Genomic DNA, 11,763 nt, shown 5'->3' on the forward strand with positions numbered 1-11,763 from the left:
CCTCCACTTCCTTCCTGAACATGAGCTGCTCTCCAGACCTCCCCTCCCTCTCCTGCCTTGTCATCATGAACACCATACCTCATCATACTTCTCTTTATCTCCGTCACTCTGTTCTTACTCACATCCTCACACCACCGTATCACTCAGGTTCAGGTTCTACACAGGGTTAACGCATCATCATGAACTCGATGGTCCAATTGTCCTGCGTAATCTCGTGGTATGTTAATGTATTTTGACGTGACATGACATTTTATTTCCCCCAAATCACTTGCTAGAGGCGCATTATATATAATGCATATATTCATTTCTCGGTATCCATGAAAACAGGAGGAGCTTCACATCTTGTAAACAAAGGAAAATGTTATTCAGCTGTTACCAGACTGTAAAACCACTGGTTTGCTTATTTCTTTCATCTATCATCTAATAGGCTGTGAATGTGATGCATGTCTGGAATGAAAAAGGTGACCTTTATTTTTAGTTCATAACTTGTCCTCTAACACGTCTCTCTTGGCTAATGTGAGATCTTGGGAAGGCAGGAGGGATCAATGGGTTGGACTTCTAAATTAAGAAAAGCAAATAAAAGAGGAGATGTTTCTTTGCTTCGTGTTTGTTTACCATCTGTCAGAATGCCATGGAAACCATGGGTGTTGGTAGTGGTAGCCACAGAAGTCCATAGGGGTTTGTTAGTGAAAACTTTATACAGCCTCAGTCCATGTGCACACACAACTATGCAACAATGAAACTACAGTGCTCCGAGTACCCATAAGATCCCAACCACTGTCCTAACTTTATCTTTATACCAGAGGTTGGGCATACATTTTTTTTACAGCAGTGGTCAAAGGTTGCAGTGAGATCAGCGAAATAAAAATGTTTTTCTTATAAAATAATATTGACACTGCAAGTTGTTGAATTTTGTCGAGTGTGAATAACAACGACCTATGGACAAAAGTTTAGTTGGCCAAAGTTTTCGTATATGTAACTAAAAATAAATCGGACCAGCCAAGGCAAGTTTGTACCTTGTCGATACCAAGAGAAGTCACAGCAGAGATATTCAAGATGGCCCAATGCACAGAATTGACTGTGTCTCAACAAAGTTAATGTAGATTTGCCTTTCGCTGCCCTGATACACTGATGTCTGTCAACTAGGAGCAGTTGTTGTCATCACAGACAAGACTAATGATGACTTATCAAAACTGAAGGAATAATCTCAGTCCAGTCTGTGGGTCAAATCCAGTGGGCCGGCACTTTTTGTCTAACTCCAGTTACTGTGAAGGTGAACACGGCAAACTTCATCTGTGAAGTCTGGCAATCATCACAGCAACTGTCAAGAGAAGAAAAGTAGATGCTAAAGTTGCTCTTTCGCTATGATTGATGTCAAAGATGAACCAGTGCATCTGGTCATTGTGGGATCCAGCCTGCAGTGAAGCATGCGATCTCGTGCATCATTACAGCTGGACACATGCAACTAAACTAGATCAGTTTGTGAGTCCAACGAGCAGCTTTTAGTTTTGAGTTCAAAGATGTTTATGGAGGCAAGTTTTGAAGTGAGTGAGCTAATAGCTAAGAAGCTGGGAGCTCATTTAGGAGGAGAATTTGTGAAGGAGCTTTGCTGTGGAGTTGTTTTAAAGTTTGTCTTGAAGAACCATTAAAGAGTGGATCACTCATGTAGTACTATATATTGAAAAAACACTAAAGGATTTTTTTGCCCTGGCTGCAGGTAAAACCACCTAACCTTACAGACTCTGCCCAACTACTTTTTTTTTGTGCATGGATCAGTGCTGAGTTGATGCGGGGGAGGAACTGCTGTCTTAGCGAAGCATGCATGCTGTGGTAAGTGCTACTGTAAAGGGGAAACTGTACATGTTCCTACTCTGCAATAACAAAATCCTGCTGTGACGTCTGAACGTGCTGTTGAATTTGCAAACCTCCTTCGGGCATTTGGGCGCGAGGTTTCAGAGCATGGAAAAGTAAACAATAGGTATGGCCATATTTGCCACATTTAATGTAGAGCAGCTGATGTGCCTGAAAACGCAAAATCATTGAGCTGCATTACAGCGATGAGCTCAGAGCTACGGACGGCAACGTTCCCCTGCTTGAATTCAATAAATAGTTTGAATTTCGTGGGATTTTTCCAATTCTGAGGAGACATGCACGTTTACATCTCTGCCTGAGACAAGCCACTGTTGTAAGCAGCTCTTTCGAAAAGGACTCATAAGACCAGCTGTGTTTAGCATCATCATCACTACCACCTGACATCAGATGCCTTGTTTGAGAGGAGCATCTCCAGCCACCCTATTAAAGAAGTTAGTGCGATGTGCATGTTAAAAAATTTGGTATGGCGCTAGAAGGATGTTATGAACATTAAAATTTCCCTGGAAATGAAAACGGTTCCCCACCCCTGTTTATGTATTATAATGTTTGTTTTCCTTCAGCTATGATCGGGGAGTGAGGCCTCAGAAGGACGACAGAGGGGAGGGGTGTATTCCTCTCCTGAGTTTTAACATCAACAGACTTTCTCCAGATCCACTTACATCTCCGTTAATGCCAAATTACAGTTAAATTACTTGGATGTAAAGGGATAGTGGATTTATTTTTATTAAAATAGTTTTCCACAATTTGGCCGGGTCTGGGAGGGGATCGTGTCCTGACTTGGAAGCTCCTCCTGAGGTTGTGCATTCGCTGTTCAAATGCCTAAATGCTAACCAGTGGGTTAGATCGCCTGTGTGGTCCCGTCTCAAGCAGCATTCTGAAAGAGCACTGCCAAGTCAGGAGAAAACCAGAGGCTCGGCCTATTTTTATCATAAAGCTTTGCTAGAATCTTGGCCCAATGTCAGACTGAAATACTTGAACTACTGTTGAGTGTTTCATTCATGGTCTCTTTGGTGATGAAACTGGGAACGTATCCCCTATCCTCTCATCTATTCTAATTATCGGGTCACATTTTTTAAACTGTGCAGTAAGTTGCTTGAATACCATACCTGCAAATGTATGATCCCCATCAGTGTTGGCTGTACTTTGAGATGAATAAGCTGTGCATCACAATGCATTATGAAAAGTATTGTGCAACAGATGGTCACTGACCGAGCAATATATACCATCATGCATTGAGAAAACGAAAGGAGCGAGAGCAGCATGAACAACCGGGCCAGTCGTTTAAATGTGAAAGCGAAGTTGGGAATAGTGCATGAGAGGCTGATTTCAAACACAACGTGTGTGTGTGTTTGTGTGTGTTTGTGTGTGTTTGTGTGTGGCTGCTTGGCCTCTGCCTCTCCTTTTCCCTCCAGATCCTCAGCACACCTGAGACTCATCAGTCAGTCAGCCAATCGAATGTGGCCTGCAGCTGGATATAAAAGCCCGGTCCTTCCTTCAGTCCTCTTCAGATCAATCATACACAATCATACGCGTGTGGGGATGCTACAGCAGAGATTAGTTGTTGAATTTTTGCTGTTCTTTTATTTTGCTTTTCTCTTACTTTTAGTTTGCCTGTGCTTCATGTCCATGTACCTCCTCCTGTGCAGCCAACACTGAAGAAACTCACAACAGGATCATATCCACAAAATACACGTGTATCAATGATGATCAAAATACTGAGGAAACTGGACGTAAAAAGAAGCCGATCAAGATGTCAACATGGAAAACAAAAACATGCGCTTTCCGCAGCTAATGTCTGGAAATGGCTAAACATGTTCTGGTGTGAACGAAGGCCTGGAAACCAACGTAAAATAAGTTTCCAGTAGAAAAGTTCAGCAAGTGATGGTGATTTTAAGTTATTAGGCTAAACTGTTCAACACAGTCAGCATGGACACTGATGCAACACACTGAGACTCTCTTGGTTCCTGTAAACTAAACCTAAAGGCAGCGAGATCTGCTCTACAGGGGACGGCTTTATGAGTATATATCAGCAGGAGACCATCCATTCCTCAGACAGACTCCATGGCTCAGCTTTGCCAAATCGGCCCAAAAAAAGGGCAAACTCCAGAATAATTTTAAGTGCTCCTGACTCCGGGGTAAGTCAGCCGACAAATTTATCCCTCATTAATGATAATAATACCCTTCAAGGGCTATTTTCAGCCAACAGTGGTTGCCATCAGATACATTTTTAGCCTGGTTTAATGCTCTGTGCTTTTTTCCAACTCTGACTTTCTGAGGGAAAATAGACGCTGGTGGAGAGACCTCAGACCGCGGCATGGAGCTACGTCAGGCCCATTAAAACGCCAGAAGTTCACTAAGTATAGGGAGCACTCCTCATGTCGCATGCCGTTCTCTCCCCTCTCTCTCTTTTTCTCTCTCTCGCTCTCTCTTTCTTTTTGGTGATGAAGCCCAGTTTTATCTGTCAAGTCCTCAGGAGACAGTTTAGTGTGATGTTGCAAATTGACTGTCATTCAGCTGGTAGACCATCCCTCAGCTGCTGCCCTATTCTGTGGTCTATGCTTCGCCTTGATGGCCGATCTGTTTCTGCATCACTGCTATGCTGTGAGTGCATTTTAGACACGGGACGTAGCTTCTGCCCCCACACAGCACATCCATAGGATTGATGCAGAATGAGAAAACCACCTTGTTCCCGATCGTAAATTAGATTAATCGCTCCTTCCCACATTACCGAGTTACGTCTTAGGAATCTAACTGGAGAGCTTCTATGTAAAGGCTATGAGGCCTTGAATGAGGACAAAGTAAACATTTTTAGTCAGTCTATCCTCACATCATGAAATTCTCATTCTGCCGCACTTTTTTAACCTCTGTATACTTGTAAGGAGATTTTTACACCAAGACAAAAATACTAAGGGAAAAAATAGCCATTTCTACCCACACCTTTTTCAACAGTTGCCAGTTAAAACACATTAGGGAGTAGGATTCCCTGACCTTGTCCCAGTCGAAGCTGTAAATGAGTCACTTTTACCACAGGTTTTATTCTAATTCGACGGTAAAGCCACTAATTCTGACCTGTCAGGACATGACATCTGTCCAGATTCATCGGTGTCTCTACGTCACTGAAGCAGCACAGGTTTAAATGTTCCTCTTGTCACTAGAATTGTTAGGGTTGTTGAACTTGATGATGACTGACCACTTTCTGTTATAACCTCTTTGTTTTGCTTTGTTTATAGCAAATTGCTTCATTATTCAGCCCAAATTTTATGATAAAATGGACATAAAATATAAGGCTATTTTAAGTTAAAATCTGTAAACGTCAATGCATCCACCCAAGGTTTCAAGATATTTGAGAAAGATGTATGGACCAAAACAAAAATTGGAGTTTGTCCAATTAATCAGTTGGATGTTAAAATCGAGGGACCCCAAAAGGGGGGATTAAACTAGGGAAAGCTTGACTTCTGCATCAAAAATTGCAACACAGCGGACACGAAAACTTATTTAGCAGTATAAACTATTCAGATTCATTTTTATTCTATATTATTTTCAAATTGAATACATTTTATTCTATTTTTTTTTTTTTTATTACCCCCACCAAGGATTTTCATCAGCATTTTTATTGATTGTGGGGAGGGGCATGGCCCAGCGAAGAACCAATTAAAAAAGGGGGGCGGTTCTTGATCTGGGGGCGGATCCAAGAATTTATGTTCACGTCCTTCTACATTGTGAGATACGGCCTTTCATTGACATTTTGCTTGACTTCTCAGAAAACAAATGTTGGATCTTGATCAGACGTTTTAACGGGACAGACTTTTGTGAGTTGGATGATTGGGGATGTTAAATGTGGTTTCAGAAGGGGATGTTGTGCCTCATTATGGTTTATGGTTAAACTATAAAATGTCAAACCTCAATAACATTTGTCAGAGTTTGATAACGTCATGATTGATATATTGGTATCGGGAAAAATGACTGCCTAACATTGGTATCAGCATCAACCTCAAAAAATCCTCTAACAAATATAGAAAAACAGCAAGCAAGAGTGTGGCTGGTTTAGTTTACTCTTCCATGTTGCTCAGGTAACAGATATCCCACTAAAAGGTTTATATAGTGTAGAGACACTGTCTTATCACCAGAATAATGTAACTTCCCTGTTATGATCTTATCAATCCTTTGTTTGTTGTTGGGTAAGGTCCATAAGCAATTAGCCTTGACTCAACATGATCACATGCCAAAAATATTTACATGCAAATGTCTTGCAGGTATCTCTCAAAAGGTGCAACCGAAGGAATCGAAAGTAAAATAAAGTTGCCAAATGAGATCCAGTGGGACCAGAATAGAAACCACAGTGTGGCATCTATCCATCGGCTGATGTCATGCACCTGCTGACATTTCCCAGAAACAGTCGCACCTTTTTCATTTTGAATGCCAAGACTTACTCATCCTCCCCGGTTGGGTTTTTCACTGATAGAAATTCAATGCAGGATGTGGCGCAGAGTGCACAACGTATCTGTAAACACAGGCACTATGAGATAATGGTCAAAGATTACCTCAGAACTTGGGGCATTTGAATTCCACCACAACAAGCAGGAAACCAGATCTGGGTGGACTTTGCTCACCTTACCCTTTGGCTACACTTCTTGGCAGTGTGAACAACAACAACCTGTGTGAGCTCTGACACTCAGAAACAGTATTGATCTGTCTTGTGGTTTGGATGCCCATCTAGAAAAAGTTGTGGGAAAATATCGTTGTTTATATACATGATTGTGTGCTCAACATAAGCAATAATATTGTTACAGTGATGCTCTATTTAATTGTGTTGTGTGCACTTAGGGTTGAGTCATTTATAGTGTGCTGAAGAAAGGGTGGGTCTTAACCTGTTACCATTGCCCGAGCACGAGTCTGAATTTATGGGGACCAAAATGAAAAGTCCATCACCCTTGTGTTTCCAGTCACAACCATGGTAGCAAAACTGGGCTGCAGTTACACAGGCACATGGTAGAAATGGGTGGGCTGGGACGTCGTATTTTAAAACGGGTCATGACCATGAAGGTGCAAAAATTCCTGAACAGCCCTACTGACGCACTCACACTGAGATGACACGGCAGCTATTTTAGTGTGATGACTAATGGAGACAAAGGTGCAGGGGACTTTTTTTATTTCAGGGCAGGGCTCGTTCTGACACGAGAGCGTCTGATTTCTTGCAACGGGCGGGAAAGTGACATGTATCACATGGAAATGAATGAAAGAAAGACTCAGAGGGACCGGACCAACGTGACAGACAAGAAAGTGCGGTTATTTTGTGAAACATTTTCTTAGTCAGGAAGGTGCGACAGGGATTTTTCATTTTTTTGTAAGCCATGCCCTTTGTAGGCCGTCAGCTGATGTGACACACCCTCTGTGGTCCAGAGCTCTTGAATGGCCGTAGCTCTGATCAGGTGATTGACCATCAGATATCAGGAGATCTAAAAAACAAGGATAATTGGGTTAAAATGGCCCCTTTCATGGAGAAGGAAAAAAGAGCTCTAAAACGAAATAGTAAAAGGAGCCGATATCTGGCCGTCATAACATCAAGAGATCCAATGGTGTCGTTAGAAAACAATAAAATCTCTTCTTTTAGCTGTTTTTCTGCCCAAGGTGTTGATCTTTTGGAGACATAAATCTTCCCAATGGCTAAGGCTGCGCCACCTGCAAACATTCATCCATCCTTCTATTATCTGTAGAACAGGGAGGCTGGAGCCAATCAGCTGGCGTTGGGTGGCGGGGCACACCCTGGACAGGTCACCATGGTATCCATATGCAAACATGAGGAATTATGGGCATTGAAAGTTCAGTTAACAGTTATAATGGAAAAACTAACAACTTCAAATATGTAACAGTCACCAGAATTCATTATCAAGCTATTGTTCAGATCCCGGCATGTTGGATTAATTGTCCCTAATGCTAATGCTGCAGGAAGAAATGTTTCATACGATCATTGCCACATCTCAATCATAGAGTTGTTTCCATGTACTAATAAAGTAATTGACAGGATATGCTTTCAGTTTCTCCTCCTAACATACAAGGCCCTGAATGGGCGAGGACCGAGTTACACAGCTGACTCTCACGTTAGCTATGTCCCCTCTGGAACACTGAGTTCCAAACAACAACCAAAAGAACATCCAAGGTGCAGCTTTTGTAGATTCCGCTCCAAAGTGAGGAACAAACTAGAACTAGATATAAGAGAAGCTGAGTCATTGAATGTCTTAAAGACAATTTAAAATTGTTCTCTTTGCTTTAGCCTTTAACTTGATTTGACACCTTCCCTTTTTTTTATGCATTTATTGTTATTTTTTTTCTTCTCCTTTTCCATATTTTGGAATAGCGCTTTGAGCTGCATTTCCTGTAGGAAAGGTGCTGAACAAATGGTTATTTTTATTATTATTAATAAAGAATAAGTAAAAAAATAAAAACATCGGATAGACACTTGAAAAAAGCTTCCATTGAACTTATGCAGGGCTTTGAGGAATCTTCCACCATCACTGTTCTTGTCAGGCTAACCGGTATCAGCGCTTGTTACAAACATGATATACATTACACACAGTCAGGAGTAAAGCTGAGGACATGAAGTAAAAATATTTAACCTAAATTGTCTGTCTACATGATTTATGTCCTATGCTGATGCTGCAGGAAGTAGTGTGTCCTCAGATCATTCCCTTACCTTGACAATAGTGTTTCCAAAAAGTTGTATTGCAGAGGATGGGGCGAAAAAACGCATGGCACTGACCATTAAGTGTATTTAATGTAGAAGAATCATCCACTATCACTACTCTTGTCTGGCTATATGGATGCAGTACCTACAAAATGAGGTACATTATACAGTAGTACAGAACAAGTACTGCAAGTATAGGTAGATTAAACCTCCCTTATTATTTACTGGCCTCTTTTAACCTTTGCACATATTCTTCCTTCATTTTGTTTGACTTTGTTGATTTTTCATATCCATGATTCTGGGCCGAGGCTTTAATTCATCTCATCCCGTTTGTCTCACCAGGCTCTGCTTCCATGGTAATGTCCACAATATTGTGCTGTTTTCTGATTATTCAAGCTGAACAGGAGCTTGAAAAAAACCTGAGTGGTATCAGATAGTGAGTGGTTATTACCACTTTTTTGATCCATGAAAAGCTAGGATCAAAGGTCAGATTTGCCACAAAACTCTTTAATTACTCCAAACGACGCCTGTGTTTGCACGCTGGCTAAAAATAAAAATGGATAAGGGGGAAAAAAAACCACATTATATATACCTTATACGGTGCGGGACTATCGGAGCATTTATGGCTGCATATAAAAATAAACAAGCGTGCTGTCATCACAGAGGCTGTTTTATTCTAAAGCCAGGCAATTAAAAATGTGCTGATAGTAGCAGGGCAGCAGGCGAGAGCTGAGCCGGTGCCAGCGCTCCATATGTGCGAGGGGAAGAATGAACTCACAGCTGAGGTCAGAGGAAAGAACAGCACACGTGGGTATATTTAGTGGATGGCATTATGTAGCCTGTGCATTTGGAAAGCACAGGATGTATGTTTGAATGTGGGCACGCCGGTATCAGGTGAGCGTGTGTCAGCAGTTCGTGTAAATAAAACGACTCCCATTATGGTAAAGATTATAGGGTGTGTTCAATGGCTGCAGCGTGGCAGTTTAATAGGGTGTTAGCAGAGCTGCATTGTTTCTCCCAGAATTACTCAGTCGCACATGCCGGCTCGTCTGAGATGTGGCGTGCGAGCGGGCTTATGTAGGCAACGCCGTCGCTCGTCAGCACTGATGACGAGTTACTCACACACACACACACACACACACACACACACACACACACACACACACACACACAACCTTCTTGTAGCCCCCTTGTACAAACCCCATGAATATGCAGCAGCCTTCCCCAGGAGAACAGGATCACACTTCACACTCTGTATTCTGCGTCCAGGGTGGCCCCGACACCTGCCACCCTCCGAATGTTGTTAAACGAAAAAAGGAAGTTCTGTAAAAACAATCTTATATGGGGGTCTGTTTTTCCGCTCTTTGAAATGAAAATTAGTTGAGGAAATGTGGCCCATGGGCTCTCGCCCAGCTGAGTTGCAGCCGTTTGCTTCAAAGGTGTTTCGCGTTGCAAGACACACAAGCAGTAAGTCGTGTTTACACTGTCATCAAACCCCGAGCTGAGAACACTGCACAGCGAGCATGTCCACCCCCCCCCCACCCCCAGGGGACACCTGAAGATAAACACTTAAGTTCATAAGTATTTAAACTAATCATTCAGGGTTTCTTTTCTTTCGTTGTGCAGTGACTCACCTTGGAACACAGCTCGAGGAACCACATGATGTCATGGGGCAGAATCGTGGTTGTACAGATGTGTTGGTTAATTACATTTTGTTTGGAAGAGTTTACTTAATATAATGGCAACTATTTGCAGATTGTTAAAAAAAAGACCGTTCCTGAAACGGTTGACTTATGCAGCCATGAGGCCTCAGCCAGCAGCTATTTAGTTTAGCTTAGCACAGCAACAGAGGTTTTACATAAGTCCTTATAACATTGATGTTTGTTCAAGTGTTAATTTATCCCAGTTTTTTTGGATTGACTGCTGAGACTCATAATGCTCGAACATGTGACCTTTGTGATCTTGATACTGCGTCCGAATGTGCACGATATGATCTAACTCTCGAACAAGTGAATATGCACATCCCAAGATGTTAAACGACTATTTAAAAAACAACCTGCAAAACACTACACCCCATTTTGACATTTATATTATAAAATCTATAACACTCTGATTTATAAGTGCAAGTAAGGCTATTGCATGATCATCAAAGTGCCCTGAGCTTCTAATATATTCAGAAATGTGACCTAAAATAATTATATTTAATAATAATAATAGTATAATTGGTCTCTTGGGACTAGCTGCTCCAGATTTCTCCATGAGTACACCTTGAGGGTGGGAAGGCACCACTGTTCATGGGGACATGACTATTACCAGCCCGCAACACACCCACTAATAATTTATTTTCACGGGTTTGCTGTGTGCCTGCAGCCATGAAAACATCACAAGAGCAGAGGCACTCCCACAGTGCAAACAGCAACACAGTCCTGGCGGCTCTTTGAGCCGTCTGCATCTTCAAATTCAAATTAGCACCAGAGCTTAAACGTCAGCGAATCATGTTCTTTTTTGTTGTGTCAAGAAATGATTCAGGGTCCACAAGATGTTTTCACATGGTTACATTGCTTTTGGCTGTTTTAGGACTGTAAAAATGCACTAGTAAGGTTGAAAACAGCCTGAGAAAAGTTTGCTGCTGAAATAAACACACATGCACAAACACATAAGTCTGTAGACATTAAGCTTAAGACGGGGAGTGAACTCATCCTCGCGCAAACACAGAGTAGCGTGTGAAAAAAAACAAAACCAAACTCAGTTACTGTGCGTGTGTGAGTCTGGCACTTTGAGTCCTGTTTGATAAATGATGTCACCGAAACTCTGAAGAAAGAACCGAGAGCAAACACTGCTGTCGTGCAGAGTCATAAAGCAAACTACACACACACACACACACACCCATGGACACATATAGACGTATTCCCTCGTGACCCATGCAGCGGTGAGGTCATCAGGTTAAGAAAATGTCTGAAGTCTTCCTTTCTGCTGAAAATTCATTATTCTTCCTGTCGTCAACAAATCCCATACAGGGCCTAAATTAGTCTTATTGTCTGTGTAGCTTAGGCCTGATGAAGCATGACGCGGCTATTGGTCGTCTCAAAAGTTAGAAAGAGAAGCTCCAGCACTTTGTTGGCTTTGGTCTTTTCATGACTTCTGTCGACAATATGGAAAATATAAAACGGCAGCCGCCTTGTCCTTTAAATCAGGCCCCTCTGCCACGT

This window comes from Pleuronectes platessa, chromosome 22 (genome assembly GCF_947347685.1).
Source record: "Pleuronectes platessa chromosome 22, fPlePla1.1, whole genome shotgun sequence".
Classification (NCBI taxonomy): Eukaryota; Metazoa; Chordata; class Actinopteri; order Pleuronectiformes; family Pleuronectidae; genus Pleuronectes; species Pleuronectes platessa.